Genomic DNA, 21,442 nt, shown 5'->3' on the forward strand with positions numbered 1-21,442 from the left:
TTACAATAAACCAAAAGAAAATAACATCACAAATCTTGCAGAGGAAGGCTCAAAGCATGGTGATTTTTGTGTAAGATGAAGAAATTTTCCATAAATTTTGATCACTAAATATTTGGCTTTGTTTTTTTTTTTTTTTCTTTTTTTTTTTAAAAAATTTTTTTTTTCAACGTTTATTTATTTTTGGGACAGAGAGAGACAGAGCATGAATGGGGGAGGGGCAGAGAGAGAGGGAGACACAGAATTGGAAACAGGCTCCAGGCTCTGAGCCATCAGCCCAGAGCCCGACGCGGGGCTCGAACTCACGGAGTGCGAGATCGTGACCTGGCTGAAGTCGGACGCTTAACCGACTGCGCCACCCAGGCGCCCCATTGGCTTTGTTAATCAATAACAAAAGACTATTTCTGAAAGCGTGACGTGACAGGTCTCTTCCTTGAGGACAACAAAATTCAGAATCAAATTCTAGGAGAGTGGCAACTCACACGTACATGTTCTTGGGTTTGCTGTTAATGATTTTCCATGTTAAAGAAATGCTTATCCAGTGCTGGGAAAAGCCCTTGGTTGGAGTCAGACAGATCTTTTATGACTTTAGGTGAGCTACAGACTTTTAAGAGACTCAATAAAATGCAGATAACGAGACTTACTTTACAGAGTCTTTAAGATTATGGAAAGAACAAAGGCAGTGTGCTTAGTATATAGTTGATGCCTTAAAATATTATTTGCACTCTCCTTCTGCAGCATTAAAATGGCATTTCTAAGAGATCAAGGTAAACAGCACTAAGTAATAAGACGTATCAACATCATAAAACCCTCAATTTGATATCCTCTTGCCAAAAACACATAACTTCACTCCAGCTATTAGAAATATCAGACAAACCCTAAATGAGGGATGTTCCTCAAAATAACTGCTCAGTACTTTTCAAAAGTTTCAAGGTCATAAAAGGGAAAAACCAAGAAACGGTTACAGATTGGAGGAGACCAAGGGGGAAATAAAAACTACACACAGAGTGGGATCTTGGCTAAAATCCTGAAATAGAAAAGGTACGTTAGGGTAATAACTTGTGCAACTTGAATAAGTTCTGCAGTTTGGTTAAAAATATGCTAATGTTAATTTTCTGTTCTTGATGATTGTGCTATGGTGTGATATAAACATCAGGAAGAGTGGGCGAGGGATCCATGGGGACTTTGTCTTATTTCTGAACTTTTATGTAAGTCTGTAATTAGTTCAGAGTAAAAGAAGGTAGATCCAATAATTTGTTGGAGTTAAATAAATACATTTATAACTTGTGTTACTTATGTGTTAATTGTATTATATTAATTGTGAAGAAGTTTCAAAAACACTTTTTTTCTTCCCTAACGACTAAACTCACATTCTTTTTCACACACTCACATACACATATATACAAGTGCACATATGTTTGCAGGACAATTTGGAAATATATACCAAATGCTGTAAAATATGCATACATTTTGACTCTGCTACTCCACAGCTAGAAATTCATCCCAAGGAGATCATACTACTCTTTTATAATAGGTGCTCAATAAATATTAGCTAAATAACTGAATGGATTGAAGTATATAAATAAATATGGCTTTCACATGGTCATTTATCACAATAGAGAGAAGAATACAGCCTCAATCTATGTCAAAAAGGAATTGATTAAATAATGGTAGCCTCCGTACAATGGAATAGCTTTTAATTGTTAAAAATGTTGATGTAGAGATTTATTGACATGGGAAGATGCTTAGAATATATTGTTAATTGAAAAAAATTCAGGTTACAAAATAACTTCAGTTTTTTTAAGAAAAATATACTTTTTATATATAAAAGCATATATATCCAAATGTTTTCAGCGATTGTCTCTGGACGACAGAGTTTTGCATGTATAAATAACTATGTTAAGATGAAAGTTTCAAGTCAGACAAGAAATTACAACAGAAATTACAATAGATATGAAAGTGCCAAATCAGTCAGCACAAGCATCATAAAAGTGATTTGAAAGGAAATGAGTCCAAGATCTTGTTCTAGGACTCCTGAATCCCTCATCCCTGTCAAGGCTATAAAAAGGCATCAGAGAGAGGACTTAGTCAAGGAGATAGTAAAAGAAATTTCTCTGCAGAGGACTGCTGCTGAGCTATGGGGTGTCGTTGCATTTAGAGGTGGTCTGGGAAGGGGCTGCCTTCTAGTCCCACCCTAGGCAGGGGGCCATGGGGCAAAGCACCAAGAGAGTCTGAAATGCATCACCTGCTGTTGGGAGATCCAGGGACTCTTGTCTGAGAAAGCTTCACAAGCCTGAGGACTGAAGTCAGACTCCTGCCCAAGCAATGAAAATGAGGGTTCAGGAAGGGCCAAGAATCAACTTCATTTCCAGAGCCAAGAGGGGGCTTCTGTATGTGGATGGCCTGAATTTCCAGTTTGTGGATATCACATATGCAACTAGGAGTCTTCTCTGGGGAGTGGAGGGAGGGAGCAGAGGCAACAGAGGTGTGCCGTGAAATATCCAAGGTCTAAGGGAGAAATCAAAAGGAACTCAGTACAGAGTAGACCAGCAGGCAAACGCGGAACAGGACCTCACATGTCCCAGGAGACAGCTGTAATCATCTTTGAAGATCGCAAGCACAACAAACAACATCTTCTGCTGTTATAAGATCACATACAAGCATCCTCCCCTTCCCCTCCCCGCTCCTCACATCCAGCTAGTCTAAAGGAGTCATAGGATGTAGTGTAGCCAGTGGGGATTACAATGTGCATTTATGCAAAGAGTGACAACAGGCCAAAACTCAAATGGAATAACAGAATTTTGCAAAAGATCACAATGAAATTGAGGCCCCAGTTAGGAGCTTGGGTGTTCAAGTGTTTGTGGGCCTTTTTCTTGTCAATTATCTCGGGTTATGTCAGTGCTAAAGACAGTGTGAAATGGGATGCTCCATATCTTCAGGAAAGAATGGGCATAGCATCTATCCGGGAGCAGCGAAGGTTTAGTGGGGACGTATGACAGGTACTGAAAGGGAGGCTAAAAGCCATTTGCACTTTTTTCCTGAGAACAGAGTAGACAAGTATGAATCACAGAGGAAGTTCATATTCTACTAGAGAGAGATCTAGGAAGATATATACAAATAATTTAAATATATGGATTAGTTTTTCACCCATACTGTGCTCATTGGAGAAGATAAAAGCATTGGAATTTAATCATTGAGGAGGTGACACGTTTATTTTGGGAAACATGGCAATTCTTTTGTTGAGACTACCCTCCTTTTTCTTCTCCCCTAATTCCCTTTTGGCTGTCTCCACTACATTTTGACTGTATTTTCATGATGATTATGCTCCAATCAGCTTGACATTCCTTCAACAGCTGTACTAATTTCCATCCATAAAACTCAATCCACTGCTGTTCCAAGCAGAGCATGCCCATGCTTGTGCTGGACCACCGATGCCTCCCGGGAAGATTCAATATGTACCTCCTAGATCATGGGCTAACTCATTTGAACTGGGCTTTTATCTTTGTTGAGGAAGAAAATGACAACCATATTTCTTTAGAGGCATGCTGTCACTTTAAACATAGGAAATGCAAGTCCACTAACTTCTTTCAACAAAAAGATGGAAAATCCTCATACTACTTTCCCTCCCCACATCCAGTTCAAGCACCGGAAGGCTGTGGTCAGAAAGCAGGAAACTCCACTCAACTCCCAACTGATTGCTGGATTAACATGAATAGACACTACCTTCCTTCTATGGAAGGTGGCGACTGATGCCCACTGCCCAGGGATTACTTCCATACAGAAGGATAGTCTCGTTTACAGCCCCCTCAACACACACACACACACACACACACACACACACACACCTGTTCCCACCATTAAGTTCTGTGATTATCAAGTGTTCATTGCATTTGCTTTTAAACCTATTTGTGCCACTTTTCTTTGTCATAGCAATTACACAATTTACTAAGGAAGAAAACTGCTATTTTAAGATTGGGTGCTTTGGCAAAACACTTGTAAAGGCAAGTTTTTCAAACAGTGCTGTCAAAAATTGTGTGTGTGGGGGGAGCACAACTATAAAAGATCGGGGAGGTTTGTAAAAACTGGAAGCATTCTGCACCTTGAATAAATTTCCAAGCAGCAGCTTCAAATTCTCAATCCTCTTAAGACTAAACTGAACTATAAACTTTAGTCTGGGGAGCCTCGGTGACTCAGTCGGTTAAGCATCCGACTTTGGCTCAGGTCACAATCTCCCAGTTCATGAGCTTGAGCCCCGCGAGCTGACAGCTCAGAGCCTGGAGCCCTGCTTCAAATTCTGTGTCTCCCTCTCTCTCTGCCCCTCCCCTGCTTGCACGCACTCTCTCTTTCAAAAATAAATAAGTCTTAAAAAATTTTTTTAAAGAAAAGAAACTTTAGTCCAAGCGCTAAGGAAGGCCACCTGAAATCTAATTGGCACACTTTTGCTAAAATAAAAAGTCATGGAACTAGAGTGTATTATGTTAAGTGAAATAAGTCAGCAGAGGAAGACAAATACCATATGATTTCACTTATATGTGAAATTCAAGAAACAAAACAGATGAATGAACATAGGGGAAGGGAAGGGAAAATAAGATAAGAACAGAGAGGGAGGCAAACCATAAGAGACTTAATTATAGAGAACAAACTGAGGGTTGCTGGCAGGGAGGTGGGTGGGGGATAGGCTAGATGTGTGATGGGTATTAAAGAGGCAGTTGTTGGGATAAGCACTGAGTGTCGTTAAGTGATGAATCGCTGAATTCTACTCCTGAAACCAATACTCCACTCTATGTTAACTAATTTGAATTGAAATAAAAACTAGGATGAAAAATAAATAAGTACATTAAAAGTCATGGTTCTATATGGAAAGAACTGGTAAGGAAATATATATTGATCTGTTATTAAAGTAGTTTACTAAAAATAAGTATTATTACTTTGATGATTCCTGACTTTAACTGACTTTTTCAATGTAACCACCAACTAATTGGAGAAATTCTACCCTATGACCAAGAGCAGGGGTTAGCAAACCACAGCCCCAGGGTCAAATCCAACCCACTTCCGGTTTCCAGAGGACCCGGGAGCTAAGAATATTTTTACATTCCTAAATGGTTGAAAAATACTACAAGAAAAATATTTTGAGATATATGAAATTACATAAAACTCACACTTCTGTGTCTGTTAATAAAGTTTTAATGGAACCCGGACACGCCCATTCTGTTGAGTAGTGCCTATGACTGCTTTCCAGCCACAATGGCAGAGCAGAGTCATTGCACCAGAGGCATTATGAACATGTTGACTATCTGGTGTTTACAGAAGTTTGCCGACCTCTGTCCTGGGGCATTATTGAGCACTTTGTTCTTTACTTCCCTCCTGTTTGTTCGGGGTGTGGCAGGAGGCGCCTGCACCCCACAAGGCTGTCCGGATTACTGCTGCCTTTCTGTGCTCTAGGATTCACACCATGACAAAACATTCTTCTTGGCGATCAGACATTTTTCTGTGTCGGAACCAAGTGAAAAGAATCAAGAGTGACCTTTTAATGGACGTTATTTACTCACAGGAAGGCTTTATTTAAGTACAGACAACTCCGAGTTCATCTTTTCTCTTCTGCTTCCTTTGGGCCAGGTTGTCTGAAAGAACAAAGCAATTCTTTTGCTTTGTTTCTATTCTGAAGGAATGATGTAGGTGAACGACCTGGAGAAAATTGATTTTTTTTTTCTGCTTGTGCATCTTGGTTTGATTTTCCTTTTGGAGTTGACAGATAATCCTCTTTTCTGATTTACTGGAAAATACTGGTATTCAGAGTTAGGCATTGGACAGCCAAATATATGATTTAAAAGGGGAAAAAATAAAAATAAAAACCACATCGATTTCTCCCTTTTTTGGCAGGAAGCAATCAGAGGCAAAAGACAAAACAGGGAGGGTCTAGAATTGCAAGCTTTTTTTGTTCTGAGGCAAAGCAATACCTTATTGACGATTAAAAAGTGTTCCAGGGGACTTCATTATTGTTCTGGTGGAAGAGGGCTAAGATAATATAGGGTGATAAGCGTCTGGCGTAACTGGAACTTTTGACTGAGGAACCGGGGTACAACATGGAGCTGTCTTAGATTGCATTCCCTAGAAACAGAGCCCAAGCCACGGAGTGTGATGTAAAAGAACGCTGAGAGGAAAAGTCCGTAAAGGAGTGGAGAAAGCAGCAGAAGGAAGGGGAGAGAGATTCAGCAAGAATGTGGCTTCAGGGGAAGTGTAGCCTCTGCTTGAAACTTTGGGGAGCTTTGGAGCCTGAATAGTACCTTGGGGTCTGCTCCGCCCTGGTCATCAGGACAGTCCTGAGGCATCTCCGGTGGGGCAGTGAAACCCCCAGGCACCCCCAGCAAGGCCACTCCAGCTGCCAAGGGGAAGGTTCTACAGCTGGAGAGGGCTGCAAAGGCGTGAGCGGCGACCTTCAAAGCAGCAGGTCAAATGAGCCAGGGGACCCACGCCCATCACACAACTCTTGGAAAGAGTAAACAATTCTGAACCCTCTCAGCCTCACTAGGAAGTTACAGGTGATCGGGGGCGAATCTTCACCTGAAGGAGAGAGCCAGCGAGGTGCTTTTATTTTATCATACAACGGACCAGACCCCGGAGAGGGGAACAAGAGCCTTCCAACGAAGATTGAAGGGTTCATTATTATGTGGGACTGAACACTGATTGGAGACTGTGTTCTGAGATTTAAAGTGACCACAGACTTTGTATTACAGAGGACTAAATGGAAGAGTAATTGCATTTCCCAGTTTGAATCCTGGGGCAAGGGAAAATCGAGCCCTACCTGGGGGAATTTAAAGAGGGCAATGGGGGGGGGGGGCGGTGCCTGCGTGGCTCAGTCGGTTGAGAGTCTCACTCGATTTCCGCTCGTGTTATGATCCCAGGGTTGTGGGATTGAAAGCCGCGTGGGGCAGTGGGAGACAAAAACATGTACTTGCTTTGTGGCAGCTTCCTGCCAGTCTTGTGGAAACAAGGTATCACCATATGTGGAAGACAAATTATCAATTTAAAATGTGAGGGCTGGAATTTTATCTAGAATTGATCAGAACGTTCAAATCCAAGGAAAATGATTTTTCATGTTTTTTAAAAATTTGTGTCTTAGAATCCTCTTTTGATTTTAAAACATCAAATTTAGAGATACATAGGTAGAGAGAGGCATAAGGAAGTGCCACTGGCAGTTTTCCATTTCCCGGTTTTGATCTTCAGTGGGCTCCAAGAGATACACCAGTGTCCTAGTAAACTTCTGCTTGGCTGGCTTAAATGGGCTTCTGACACTTAAACCCCAAAACTTTGTCTTGTTACATGGAGGGTCTTAGAAGTGGTGATCTAGTTCTATGTGGGCTAGAGGAAGGGAAGGAGAAGAGTTTAAGGATTTGGCCTGAAGCTTTGTTTTCAGGGCAATCACGCTATTTTTAGTTTATCTTTGCCTATGGTGGCTTTGGGGGTGGGCGATTAATGGAAATAATGGAAGTCCTCAGGGTACTTCTCAAGCCATCCTTGGGAGGTCGTCATCGAATAAGAGACCCCGAAATTCAAATCAATCGCCAAAGATCACATGGTGGCCAAGTGGCGAGGCTTGGAAGCCGAGCCTGTCTGCCTCCAGGGAGGGTCCTTTACTCCTTCCCAGCATGGCGGAAAAGACCCAGCCTTGGGGCGGAGTCAGTTTGAATGCACCTGCCCTGTGCATCGAACATGCATCTGCCGTGTGCATCGAATGAAGCTTTTGTTTGGGAAGATTTGAAAGGCTTTGGAGGAAGGTTATTTGTTTCTGTTCATGTAATGCAATTAGCCTGTTGAATGTGAGATGAGAATGAAATGTTTTTCTCGGCTCAGTCTATCCATTTTAGAAAGAGAACCAAATCTACCGATGCTGACACTAATGTGCGTGGGGGAGCTCACCAGAAATGAAAACACTAATTTATCTCAGTCTAGTTAGTACTTTGGTTCTTTCCTTCCCTCGGAGTGTAAATTGCTAAGAACGTGAGACTATGTCCTGAATGGAGGTTTGTTATCATGTTGCTTAATTAAATAACATTCTCCAAGGCATGGAAGTGTTATTATTTCCTCCCTTTCTTATGCCCATTAGTTGACATCCTCACATTTATTTATAAAACAGGGTAGGTTTTTCTTCCTCTTACTGCTGCTGCCAGCATGGTAGATATTTCTTGTTCTTTGATTTTCACCATATTGGAACAGATTTTCATTAAACTTTATGGCAATTACTTGTATAACATTTACAGGACTCATCTTTTCTCTATAGATGGCAAAATTCTCAACTTGGGCAATTTTCTCTGGAAGAGATTTTGATCATGTAATTTAAAAATTCTATAAAATGAAAAGAAAGGAAATTATTATAAAGGCTTTTTTTTAAACCAAGCAGCTGGTTTCATTATCATTTTTCCTCCTGAGTATATGTTGAGGCAAATAGTAAGCTTTTGCATTGAAGAAAGTAATAGTTTTATGTACAAGGCTCATCAGAGAAACTAAGAGTAATAGCATCACTATCATGGGCATATTCCACTTGAGATTAATTTCTTTGGACAAATTCAACATCAAAATCTTGGGCAATGAAATCCCTTCTATTAAGTTTCTTATAAAGCATCAAAGTTATTTTTTTCAACGTAGAAAATCCAAAAATAATACTTAATAATAGTAGTAAGTATGTCTGACCCTGTGCCAAGTGTTTTACGTGCACTATTCCATTTTTTATTTATATATTTAAAACCACTTAATTGAGATATAATTGACATGTCAAAAGCCGTATTTAATGCATACAACTCGATGAGTTTGGGGTCAAGTACACACTTAGAAAGTCGTCATCACCATCAAGGACATAAACATATCCATCACTTCCCAAAGTTTTTTCCTGTGCCAATTATTATTATTACTATTACTATTATTATTATTATTTTGACATGTACTATTCTAATGTCTATTTAATCTAAAAATCCCTATGATTTAGGTATTATTATTAATATTTCTATTTTACAGTTGAGGGAACTGAAGCTTGCAGGTTGCTCTAAGTCTCATGCCTTTTAATAGACAGAAATGGGATTTCAACTTTTACCTGGTATGAGAGGGGATTCTAGGGAGTTAAATTTGGAACCAGAAACCTTTCCTATGGTGTTATCCAATTAGAGAGTGGGCTAAAAGGGGATAGGCAAAGAACCAGTTCAAGTTGCTTTATTTGGGAGAGGCTCTACAAGTGCCAATAATTTAATGAGAGAGAAGTTCTCGAGGTTAAATTTTTCTAATCCAGAAATAGGTTACAAATGGTAACATCATGCGTATTGCCATTTTTGGGCCTTTGTCCTAGCTGTTCCTCTGCCTGAATATTTTTTTTCTTCATTTATATTGATATGTTTATTCTCTTCTTTTTTTCTCTGCATTTCCTTTCTTTTTTTCTTTAAAGTATTTTAATCCAAGTTAGTCAATATATAGTGTTATATTAGTTTCAGGTGTATAATTCAGTGATTCAACACTTCCCTACAAGGCCTGCTCATCACAGATGCTCCCCTTAACCTATTCCCCCCTCTCCCTCCCCCCTCCCCTCTGGGAACCATCAGTGCGTTCTCTATAGCTTCCTTCTCTCTCTCTTTTTTCCTTTGCTCGTCTGTTTTGTTTCTTAAATTCCACATATGAGTGAAATCATATGGTACTCGTCTTTCTCTGACTGACCTATTTTGCCTAGCATTATACTTCAGTTCCATCCATGTCATTGCAAGTGTCTGCCTGAATATTCTCATCTAAGTTATCAACATGGCAAACGCCTTTACCTCCTTGAAGTCTTTGCTCAAATGTCAACCTCTGAATGGGCCTAACCTGACTCCCCTATTTAAAATTAGAAGCCCCAAGCCCCAAAACTTCTGAACCCGCTTTGCTTTGTTTTCAAGTAGTGCTTCTCACCTTTTAACACACTACCTAATTGACTTAACTATTGTCTACTGTTTATATCTACCTTTCTCAACTGGAATATAAAAGAGATCCAAAAAAAGAGATCTTGGTCTATTTCATTCACTGATGGACCCCAAATTTTTAATCTTTTTACTGTTTATTAATTTTTGAGAGAGAGAGAGAGAGAGAGAGAGAGAGAGAGAGAGAGCAGGGGAGGGACAGAGAGACAGGGAGACATAGAATCCGAAGCAGGCTCCAGGCTCTGAGCTGTCAGCACAGAGCCTGATGCGGAGCTTGAAACCACAAACTGTGAGATCGTGACCTGAGCCAAAGTCGGATGCTCAACTGACTGAGCCACCCAGGCACCCCTGGACCCCAAGTTTTTAGAACTGTACCTGGCATACAGTAGATACTCAATAAACTTAGTTTGATGAGTAAACCAGGAAGACATCTTCCCAGGAATTATAAACAAGCAATTGAGAAATTGAGATATCATGGAGGTCAAGCTCACAGCTTTCATAAATGTCAAAGCAGAAAGTCTTTTCTTGGTTGAATTCTCTGTCACACACACACACACACACACACACACACACCCTCCCGTGCAAGGTAAGGCCATCAGAGTATTTTAGAGGTAGCAATTCATTTTAAAGAGATCACATTTACATTTCTCTGGGAAAATGAACACAAAAGTCTTTTTCTCTGCTCTTTAACAAAACTGTAAGATGCTCAGTTGCTCTAGTAATCCCTGTTAGCCTACACACCAAATGACCAAAGTGGGGAAGGATGAGCAACAAAGAACTAGAAATGGTCTTCTTATCAGGAAATCCTGCTCACTGTGAAATGACCGGCTCTTCCAGAGCAAAGAGTAATTTCTTTCACTCTCAGAACGGCTCTCTCAGCCAACGTCATTGATTATACCTAATGCACAATACACAGCATCTAATAAAGACATCTGGGAGGTAAATGGATTATAGGAAGGTGTTAAGAGCTTGTAAGTAAAGTAAACCCAAGAGCTTTGGGGCAGAAGGTGAAAGACAGATGGAGGAAAGGTTAGAAGGGGAACAGGGATCATTCCAAACCAGACTTGGAGATTACCATGAGCAGAAAGTGAAAAAATAGGGGGCACCTGGGTGGCTCAGTCAGTTGAGCGTCCGACTTCAGCTCGGGTCATGATCTCACAGTCTGTGGGTTGGAAGCCCGTGTCGGGCTCTGTGCTGACAGCTCGGAGCCTGGAGCCTGCTTCGGATTCTGTCTCCCTCTCTCTCTGCCCCTCCCCTGCTCATGTTCTGTCTCTCTCTGTCACAAAAAATAAATAAATAAAAACATTAAAAAAAAGAAAGTGAAAAAATAGGGCACCACTTACGAGTACCTGCAACAGGTCTTTGAAAGTCAACCACTTAGAACAGGGATTGACAAACTATAGCCCTTTGGCCAAATCTGGCTTGCCTTTTGTATGGTCTACAAGCTAAGAATGGTTTTATATATATATTTTTAATTTTTTTAAACATTTATTTATTTTTGAGACAGAGAGAGACAGAGCATGAACGGGGGAGGGGCAGAGAGAGAGGGAGACACAGAATCAGAAACAGGCTCCAGGCTCTGAGCCATCAGCCCAGAGCCCGACGCGGGGCTCGAACTCATGGACCGCGAGATCGTGACCTGGCTGAAGTCGGACGCTTAGCCGACTGCGCCACCCAGGCGCCCCGAATGGTTTTATATTTTTAAGTGGTTAACAAACAAAAGAAAGTTAATATTTTGTAACACCTAAAAATTATATGAAATTCAAATTTCAGTGTCCATGAGAAAAGCTTTGTTGGAACATAGTCATACTCTGTTTCCATATTGTCTATGGCTACTTTTGTGTTACACTGATAGAGTATTTGTGACAGAGACAGTATAGACCACAGAGTGTAAAAGACTTATGATCTGCCCCTTCCAGAAAATGTTTGCCTGCTCCTGACATAGAACTTCAATTACTTTGCTATGTTTTTGTATTAGAGATGCAGTAGGGTTTCTTTCCTACAGATACTTTTTCTTAATAAATCTTCCAACAATATGTTTATTATATTGTTACAATATATCTTATACTTTTTCTAATTTTGCTGCTGCAGAGCCTTGTAGGTTGCACATCATCTGAGAGCCATGTATCTGGCACCGAGTAACAAGCATTGTTCATTAATTTAAGTAAGATTCCAATCTTATTGAGTTTTCCTTCAAATTGTTTTCAATTTAATAAAATCAAACTGTACCTAATAGAGAATTAAATTCTGTATTTGACTCAAATGTCACAGTCGACAATCTCATCCAGACTTTCATTAGGGTGTGCTAGGGTTTTTTTTTCCTAAGCCAGCAAGGGTATATCTGCAATAAGAGTCTTCTGAATGGCTCTGAATTTTTTGGATTGCTGCTGTGTGGTGGGGTGGGGGTGGGGGTGGGGGTGGGGTGGGGGTGGAAATCGTGGGCTCCATTCTGAGGCTACAACAATCAAAAGATCTTAGCCTTTTTTTTTAATTTAATTTTTTTTTAATTTACATCCAAATTAGTTAGCATATAGTGCAACAATGATTTCAGGAGTAGATTCCTTAGTGCCCCTTACCATTTAGCCCTTCCCCCCTCCCACACCCCATCCAGTAACCCTCAGTTTGTTCTCAATGAGTCTCTTCTGTTTTGTCCCCCTCCCTGTTTGTATATTATTTTTGTTTCCCTTCCCTTATGTTCATCTGTTTTGTCTCTTAAAGTCCTCATATGAGTGAAGTCATATGATTTTTGTCTTTCTCTGACTAATTTCACTTAGCATAATACCCACCAGTTCCATCCACAAAGTTGGCAAGCTTTCATTCTTTTTGATTGCCGAGGAATATTCCATTATATATATATATATATATATATATATATATATATATACACCACATCTTCTTTATCCATTCATCCATTGATGGACATTTGGGCTCTTTCCATACTTTGGCTATTGCTGATAGTGCTGCTATAAACATGGGGATGCATGTGTCCCTTCTAAACAGCACACCTGTATCCTGTGGATAAGTGCCTAGTAGTGCCATTGCTGGGTCGTAGGGTAGTTCTATTTTTAGTTTTTTGAGGAACCTCCATCCTGTTTTCCAAAGTGGCTGCACCAGCTTGCATTACCACCAACAATGCAAAAGAGATCCTCTTTCTCTGCATCCTCGCCAACATCTGTTGTTGCCTGAGTTGTTAATGTGAGCCATTCTGACAGGTGTGAGGTGATATCTCATTGTGGTTTTGATTTGTATTTCCCTGATGATGAGTGATGTGGAGCATTTTTTCATGTGTCAGTTGGCCGTCTGGATGTCTTCTTTGGAGAAGTGTCTATTCATGTCTTTTGCCCATTTCTTCACTGGATTACTTGTTTTTTGGCTGTTGAGTTTGATAAGTTCTTTATAGATTTTGGATACTAACCCTTTATCTGATTTGTCGTTTGCAACTATCTTCTCCCGTTCTGTCGGTTGCCTTTTAGTTCTGCTGATGGTTTTCTTTGCTGTGCAGAAGTTTTTGCTTATTTTGATGAGGTCCCAGTAGTTCATTTTTGCTTTTGTTTCCTTGCCTCTGGAGACGTGTTGAGTAAGAAGTTGCTGTGGCTGAGGTCAAAGAGGTTTTTGCCTGCTTTCCCCTCGAGGATTTTGATGGCTTCCTGTCTTACATTGAGGTCCTTCATCCATCTTGAGTTTATTTTTGTGTATGGTGTAAGAAAGTGGTCCAGGTTCATTCTTCTACATGTCACTGTCCAGTTTTCCCAGCACCACTTGCTGAAAAGACTGTCTTTATTCCATTGGATAGTCTTTCCTCTGTTAAAGATTAGTTGGCCATACATTTGTGGGTCCATTTCTGGGTTCTCTATTCTGTTCCATTGATCTGAGTGTCTGTTCTTGTGCCAGTACCATACTGTCTTTATGATTACAGCTTTGTAGTATAGCTTGAAGTCTGGGATTGTGATGCCTCCTGCTTTGTTTTTCTTTTTCAAGATTGCTTTGGCTATTCGGGGTCTTTTCTGGTTCCATACAAATTTTAGGATTATTTGTTCCAGCTCTGTGAAGAATGCTGGTGTCACTTTGATAGGGATCGTGTTGAATATGTAGATTGCTTTGGGTAGTATCGACATTTCAACAATATTTGTTCTTCCTATCCAGGAGCATGGAATCTTTTTCCATTTTTTTGTGTCTTCTTCAATTTCTTTCACAAGCTTTCTATAGTTTTCAGTGTATAGATTTTTCACCTCTTTGGTTAGATTTATTCCTAGGTATTTTATGGTTTTTGGTGCAACTGCAAATGGGATCAATTCCTTGACTTCTCTTTCTGTCGCTTCATTGTTGGTAAAAGATCTTAGCCTTATGTGTAGCCATCAGTGCACGTGCATGTCTCCCCCCTCTACCAGCTTGTGAGGACAAATACAGTCTTATTCATATTAACAACAGATACAGATCCATTAATATTAATACCAAATTCCCCTTAGCTCCCAGCTTCCATCTGCTTATACAGAAGTGCTAGTGCCTTGCAAATGTCCCCTCCCCAGGCATTTTGGGGATCCTCAGGGCTGCTTTGCAGGTGCCTGTTTATGAGACTCAGTCCTGGCTCGCTGTGGCTGCCAGCCAGTGGGGGTCTCTGTGCATGCAGGTCCTAAACCTCCCAGGAGGGCTGGGCACTGGTGTCATTGCAGCAGCCAGAGCTTCCCCTGCCACCTCAGTGTGGCTGAGCTGGAGGTGTGCTGCCCCTGTGGAACATTCCCCCCTGCCCCCGGCTCCGCTCCCCAAGCCACTCTGGTGTGACAGCCATGTGCAGGTGTGCGTCGCCGCTGCTCCCGGGAGAGGGAGGTGCAGCTGCTTGGATCACTTAATGTCGGCATCCAAACAGCGCCCTTCAAGGTGAAAAGGAGACTCGGTCTGGGGCTGTCCCACAGCTGGGCTGCTTGGGAACGAAAGTGCCACAAGATGTGGGGAACCCACAGGTCCCACTCCCATGCCCACTCACCCTCATGCTCATGACCTTTCTGCTCTCCTTAGGTCATCATACCACAAGCGTGGTGACTTCCCACAAAAGCCAACCTGACCATCTCCTCGCACCATCAGGCCACACTATGGAGTTTGGCTGGTGGCTCCCGAGCTCATCTCTGCCGTGGTAAACTCACTCCCGGGGACTGGGCAGCCCTCCCTGCGATCCAGCCTTCTTTGGGGCCTCACCAGCGTGTTGAGCTTATCTACACATATCTCAACTTCTGTTGTGCTCAGGGTTAAATGTACTTTACCTCCACCTCCCAGTCCCCAAGTAAGTATGCAGAAACAAACAAATGTGTGTGTGTGCCTGTGTGTGTGTGTGTCTGGTCTAGCACACTTCGAAATCTGACCCAGCCAGGGATCCCTTCTACAGAATATCAAAAGATTCTTTTGTGAACAGAAGGTTTGATTATGGTCTACTGTAGAGAAATATTATACCTATCTTTTTATGTGGACTCACATAAAAAGAAAATTATGTGGTTAATAGATGCTTTTGTGATGATTTTGATAGATGCTTTTGAATGCATGAAAAAAATGCTTTTTTCATTTGATTAGGTATGTTTTCAATTTTTATTCATTCACTTAAAAATATTTGTTTTGCATCTACTATGAGCCAGGCATGGGAACAATGTGGACACACAAGGGCTCCCTTTCCTGGTGGATCTCATATCCTAGTGGGTGAGTGATAAACAAGAGATGAAATGCATGTATTATTTTCAAGTCATGACCATTTTCATAAGGCAAATGAAAGCAGGGTAAGAGGACAGAGAGTGACAGTGGGGGAACGCTACAGTAGAGAGACATCATGGAGAGAGAAGGCCTCTAGGAGGATGGAACTCTGAAGCTAAGACCTGAAGGAAATGAGGGAATGAGCTTCCTGCCACTCTTGGAGGAAATGTGCAGAAGAAAGGCATGTGCAAAGGCCCTGGGAGTAGGTTAAGAGGGAGGATGGGCAGAGCTCCTAGGCTAGCACAGATGGGCATTCCTTTAGGTCAACCTTCAACCTAATCACACTCTCCTCCCTCTTTCCCTTTGGGAAAGTTTAAGCATGCTGCCTGAAGCTAATGCAAAAGACACCCCCCCAACAATAAAAATCCACCACTTATGAAGATCTACTATGTTCCAGAGATTTTTACATAGGCCATTGACAAAATTTAAAATGATCCTGGGAGGCAGCCATTTTTATCCACACTGCAGATTAATCATGTGACCTGCCCAAGACCACACAGCTAGTAAGTAAGTGGTGGAACTCCAAAGCCTGGGCTATTTCCATCATTTATGAAGTTCTCAGTCTTCTCCAATCCCAGCCTCTTTCATCATATTTACTATCTTGCACTGGATGGCTTCTGAGCCTCAAATGAAGACCCATTTGGGAGGAACAAAGAGAATGGAAAAGGAAGGCTGTTGGGGCAGGGAGCTGGGTAGGTCTCAGCTGATCCTATTGCTTCCACCAACATTTGGAGGCTTCTTCCCAGGTTCTGACAGTGAACGCACTGTGGGAAGTCTCTCTGGAAGTAGGGGAAGCTCATCTGTGTCACCGGCCTGTTGGTATCCTGGAGTTAAGGGCCTGAGACTAAGCATCTCATGGCCTACAAAGAGGATTTCCCTGGAGCGGGCAAGTTATGATAGAGGAGAGCCTGTGCACTTACAGATCCCACGGGCTTTCTGCCTCTACTGATCAGGTTCTCTGTGTCACCTGTTCGGCCACACCCTCAGAGCGTTTACGGCAGTCACTAGCCAAGAGTGTTCCATCTATCGTAGTGAGTCCACCAGTACGAGCGAACTCAGTGTCTTGAGCTTGGACCAGAAGCTCTTCCCTACAGGCAGAGGGGTGCATCTCCCACAAGGAGTACCCTAGACACAGCTGGAGGATGGGACTTTTTCTTCCAGAATCTCTGCAGGGAGATTTTATGGTTGTGCATGTCTGGACGGACTCCTCAGGGATTATGGTTGGATGGAATCCAATATTCCCTTTTGTAAACCCAGCTTACACGGGTGGGGAGCACATTCCCTAGTGCCTGCCTGAGGATAGGAAGCTGTTTTGTATTTGTGAAATACCAGTCATGCTTTTGATGTCTCTCAAGTCATTTGCCTCCAAATGGGAATCCTAATTAGTTATGTACTCATTATTCAATGAATGTAATTGTTCACAAATCCAATCGTCTATTCATTACTCCTTTCATTCTTTTGCCCTTTGGGCCATCTCATTCAATTATCTAATCCAGAGAATGTAATGTAATAGTTCTCATCATCCGCACATGACCACACATAGCAGTATTAGAAATAAAAAACCACTTCATATGTGTGAAGATGAGTACAAGGCTAGAGTAACTGCTGTGACAAACCATCCCCAAATGTTAGCAGGTCAATGTAGTTAAAATGAGTGAGTCACTTACGTTAGAGAGGGTCATGTGTCCTCTCACTCAGACGGCTCCCCTGGAAGGTTGCTGTCTAGTTGCTGACTCAGGAACCCAGACTCCTGCCCAGTTGTGGCTCCATCTTCCTCTAAAGTCCTTGGAGTCCTCTCTACTCAACCAGCTAATGGAGAAAGAAAAGGAAAGGCCACATGCATGAGGATTGTGGAGGGTCTGCAAGGGGGCTTCTATCCCTTTGTCTCACATTCTTTTGGTCCAGACTTAATCATTTGGCTACATCACAGGCTGGAAAAACACAGCCTAGCTGGCTATCCTAGAGCAAAAGAAAGTGATTTGGTGAACAGCTGGCCATCCACTGTGAATCCATGGTCTCTAAAATCAACTAGGATCCTGCCTGCCCAGTATCCTATGTTACCCCAGCCAGCTCTTTCTACTTTATCAGTTATTTCAAAATTTACTGTTTCCCGAATTTCTGCCTCTACCACAACTCCCACTATTATTTTTTAAAGATTTTTTTTTGTCTTAAGGAATCTCTACATCCCACGTGGGGCTCGAACCAACAACCCTGAGATCAAGAGTCACATGCTCTACCAATGGAGCCAGCCAGGTGCCCCTCCCGTTATTCTTTTTGAAATAAAAGATTTCAGACATATGAAAAAGGATAAAGAACAAAGTTCACTGTATATCTACCACCCACATAGGAGACAAAATATTGCAAAGACAGTTGAAGTTTTCTGTCTATCTATGATTCTTTCTCAGGAGGCGACCTTGTCTCCTATTAAACAAAGAAAATAGGAGCTCACAGTATCATAACTCCCTCAATATTCTGCCACCAACAATACAAACATCCCTGCTTCCATCACCATTTCTTCTTGTTTTCTGTTGCCACAGGAGAAGGATGTCTCCCCTCTCCTTCATCTACTCCTTCCTCTTGCTCTCTCCCTCCTCCATTACTAGCGACCTCACTCTCTCACCCTATGTCTCCGTGTGTTCAGTTTCTTCCTTCTCATCAGCATTTAACGATTTTTAACTCTCTTCCAACTTACTTAAAATACGAAAGCAAAACCTCACAGCACTAGCTGACTTTGTATTTCCTTCTAGGCTCACTCTCCTCTTCATGAAAATTCTTTCTGAAATGGCTGTCCACTCACACTTTAAGCCACTGTAATCTGATTCCATCCCACTGCTCTGGGGAACCAATTCTATCCTAGGCCATTATGAGCATTCACTCAGACCAATGGATATTTCTCAGTCTTTATCCTCTTTCACCTCCCAGCACATTTGACCCCCCTGGATCTATCTCCCTTTCCTTCTTGAAACACTCCCTTTCCCTGGTTTCCCTAGAACTATGTTTTGCTTGGTCTCTTATTACTGTCCAGATCTTAGTACATTTGTCCTCTATATTACCTTAAGTGACAATATTTCTTAAATGTTTTCTTCCTAGACCATCTTCTCTTTTCCTCTTATGGATTTTTCTTTAGTAATTCATTTCACTTTGTATTTTCCTTTTTTTCTTCCACATGTCATTTTCTACTGAATCCTTGTCAGCCCTAGGCCCAAATCTCTCTCACCAAAACCAACCAACTAAACAGAAAATGAACAACACCATCAACAACAAAGATCTGTCTATAAACCCTTGCTATAACATCCACCTACTTTGCTATCACTTCTTGGCCAAAATTCTTGATAATTATCTACAAACGTCCCTCCACTTCCTCACCTCCCACATTTCCTCAGCTCATTCTAACATCCTGGATTCTGCTCTCATCACTTCATCATGGTGGCTCTTGAGAAGGTTGTTGGTAACCTTTATATTGCTAAACCCAGTGGTTGTTTTTAGCCATCTTTCCCCTGACTTCTTAGTGGCCTAAATCCTATAGATGAGTGTTTGGATTCTGACACCACACTTTCCCTTCCACCTCTTTGACTACTCCATCTATGCTATTCTGTGGACTCATCTCAAAATATCTGTCTTTTAAATACTGAGTTTTTCAAGCCTTGGTCTTAGGCCTTTTTTCCCTTCAAAGTTTCCCTGCCCTTGACTTTAGTTACTATTTATATCTTGATGACCCACAAGTTTATTAAATGTCAGGTCAGATCTTCCTTCTGAGCTCCAAACCTGTGTATACAATGTTCTCCTTCACGTTGCCACTTCGATATTTTAAAGACTTCTCCAATTCAGTATTTCCAAAACTGGTGTCTTGCATTTTTCTCTTTAAACCTTGTCCTAGCTCTCCGGTGTTTCCTGTTTTAGTGAATGGCATTATCATCTATTCAGATACAGAAACAATTCCCACAAAATTACTTTCAATAATTTCTCCTCCATTTCTCCCTCTAATTCATCCTATTGTCAGTTTTGCCTCTCAAATATTTTCAAATCTCTCTCTTCCTATCCACATCTACTATAACTTCTCTCTATATATCTTGTAACACTTTCCTTCTCTCCCTATGATCCTAACACAGTGACTCTAGAGGCCTTTAATCTAGGCCTACTGCTTCTGTCCCCTTTTCTGGAACATTCTCTTTTTCTACTTTGTCTCTCCCTACTGACCTTGGAAACTCCTCTCCTAATTTTTATCTCAGCTTAAGCATCCTTTTTTTTTTCAGGGAACTATCCCTTGATTCCTCGGACTGGATCAAGTTTCTTTGTTATATACTCTTATGGTTTACTGTTTATCTTTCTTTCACAGTACTTAAGACAGTATATTTATATTTGTGTGATTATTTGACCAAGGTTGAATCTTCTTCACTAGATTACATAGCCTAGTCTGTATTGCTAACCTCCATATTCTTGGCATATAGTACAGCACATGACACATATTTTAGGTGCTCAGTAAATGACTGAGTGGTTTCAAGTATTGACTATAGGCTAAGAATTGCCAAAACTATCTCCAACCCAAGTTTCTTTCCTGAGCTTCAGATCTATATAACTAACTCTTTACTGGGGATCTCTGATCGGAATCTTACTGGCATTGCAAACTTAACAAACCCCAAACTGTGCTTTTTCCACCCCCATCCAAACCTCATTCTTCTTCTGAGTTTCTATCTCAGAGAATGATTCCCCCCAACCTTTCATTTGCCCAATTGAACACCAGGCATCAGCTCTGGACTTTCTGTCTCCCTCATCTTTCATTTTTGATAAAGCACCAACTCCTCCTCATTCTGTCTTTCAATTGTGCTTCCAATCTGTTCATTTCTACCCAACCTCATGGTCCCTATTCTAATTCAGGATATTATCAACTCTACTCTGGATCACTATAAATGTCACTTTACTGGTCTCCCTCCTTCTAGTGTGTGTTCCTCCTAGCCATCAACCTTTATATACAGTAATATATCTAAAATGAAAATCTGACCATACCTCTACTTTAAACTCCTAGATAGTTCCCCATCACTCAAAAAGGCTTATAAAACTCTGAAGGAGCCAGTTTTTGCTTGGCTCTCCATCCTCCTCTTTTATTTCTCTCCATACTTCATCTTCTATCCATGCTAGATCACTTCCAGTTTATTGAATGGGCCCTGCTCTCTTTATCTTCATATTTTCTGTATTAGCAAGTTACTGCTGCATAACAAATTATTCCAAAGCACAATGTCTTATAGCAACAATAATTTATTACTTCCCATGGGCCTGTCGGTCAGCTGCGTAATTCCTCTGATTTGGGCGAGATTCATTCACCTCCATTGGACAAACTCATTTGTCTTTGCTCATTTAGCAGGTCAGCTGGGACCTGGCTGGTCTAGAATGATCTAGCATGGCCTTATCGGGCTCTTTTCCACATGGTCTCTCATCCTTCAGGAGGAAAGCCCTGGTTTATTCTCATGGTGATAGCAGAGTTAGAAAGAAAGAAAGAAAGAAGAGAAAGAAAGAAAGAAAGAAAGAAAGAAAGAAAGAAAACATGCAAGGCCTCCTGATGCCTACACATGAAACTGACATGTAATCATTTCTGTTGCATTCTATTAGCCAAAGCAAGTCACAAGATGATCCCAGATTTAACAGATCAGAAATAGACTCCACCACTTGGAAGAGTTGCAAACCTATATTGCAAAGGGCTGAGTACATAAATGGGTGGAGAATCTGGGCTATTTTTGCAGTCAGTCTAGCACATCTTTTACATTCATTTTGAAGAGAACACCTGT

Source organism: Prionailurus bengalensis, chromosome X (genome assembly GCF_016509475.1).
Source record: "Prionailurus bengalensis isolate Pbe53 chromosome X, Fcat_Pben_1.1_paternal_pri, whole genome shotgun sequence".
In the NCBI taxonomy this organism is placed as follows: Eukaryota; Metazoa; Chordata; class Mammalia; order Carnivora; family Felidae; genus Prionailurus; species Prionailurus bengalensis.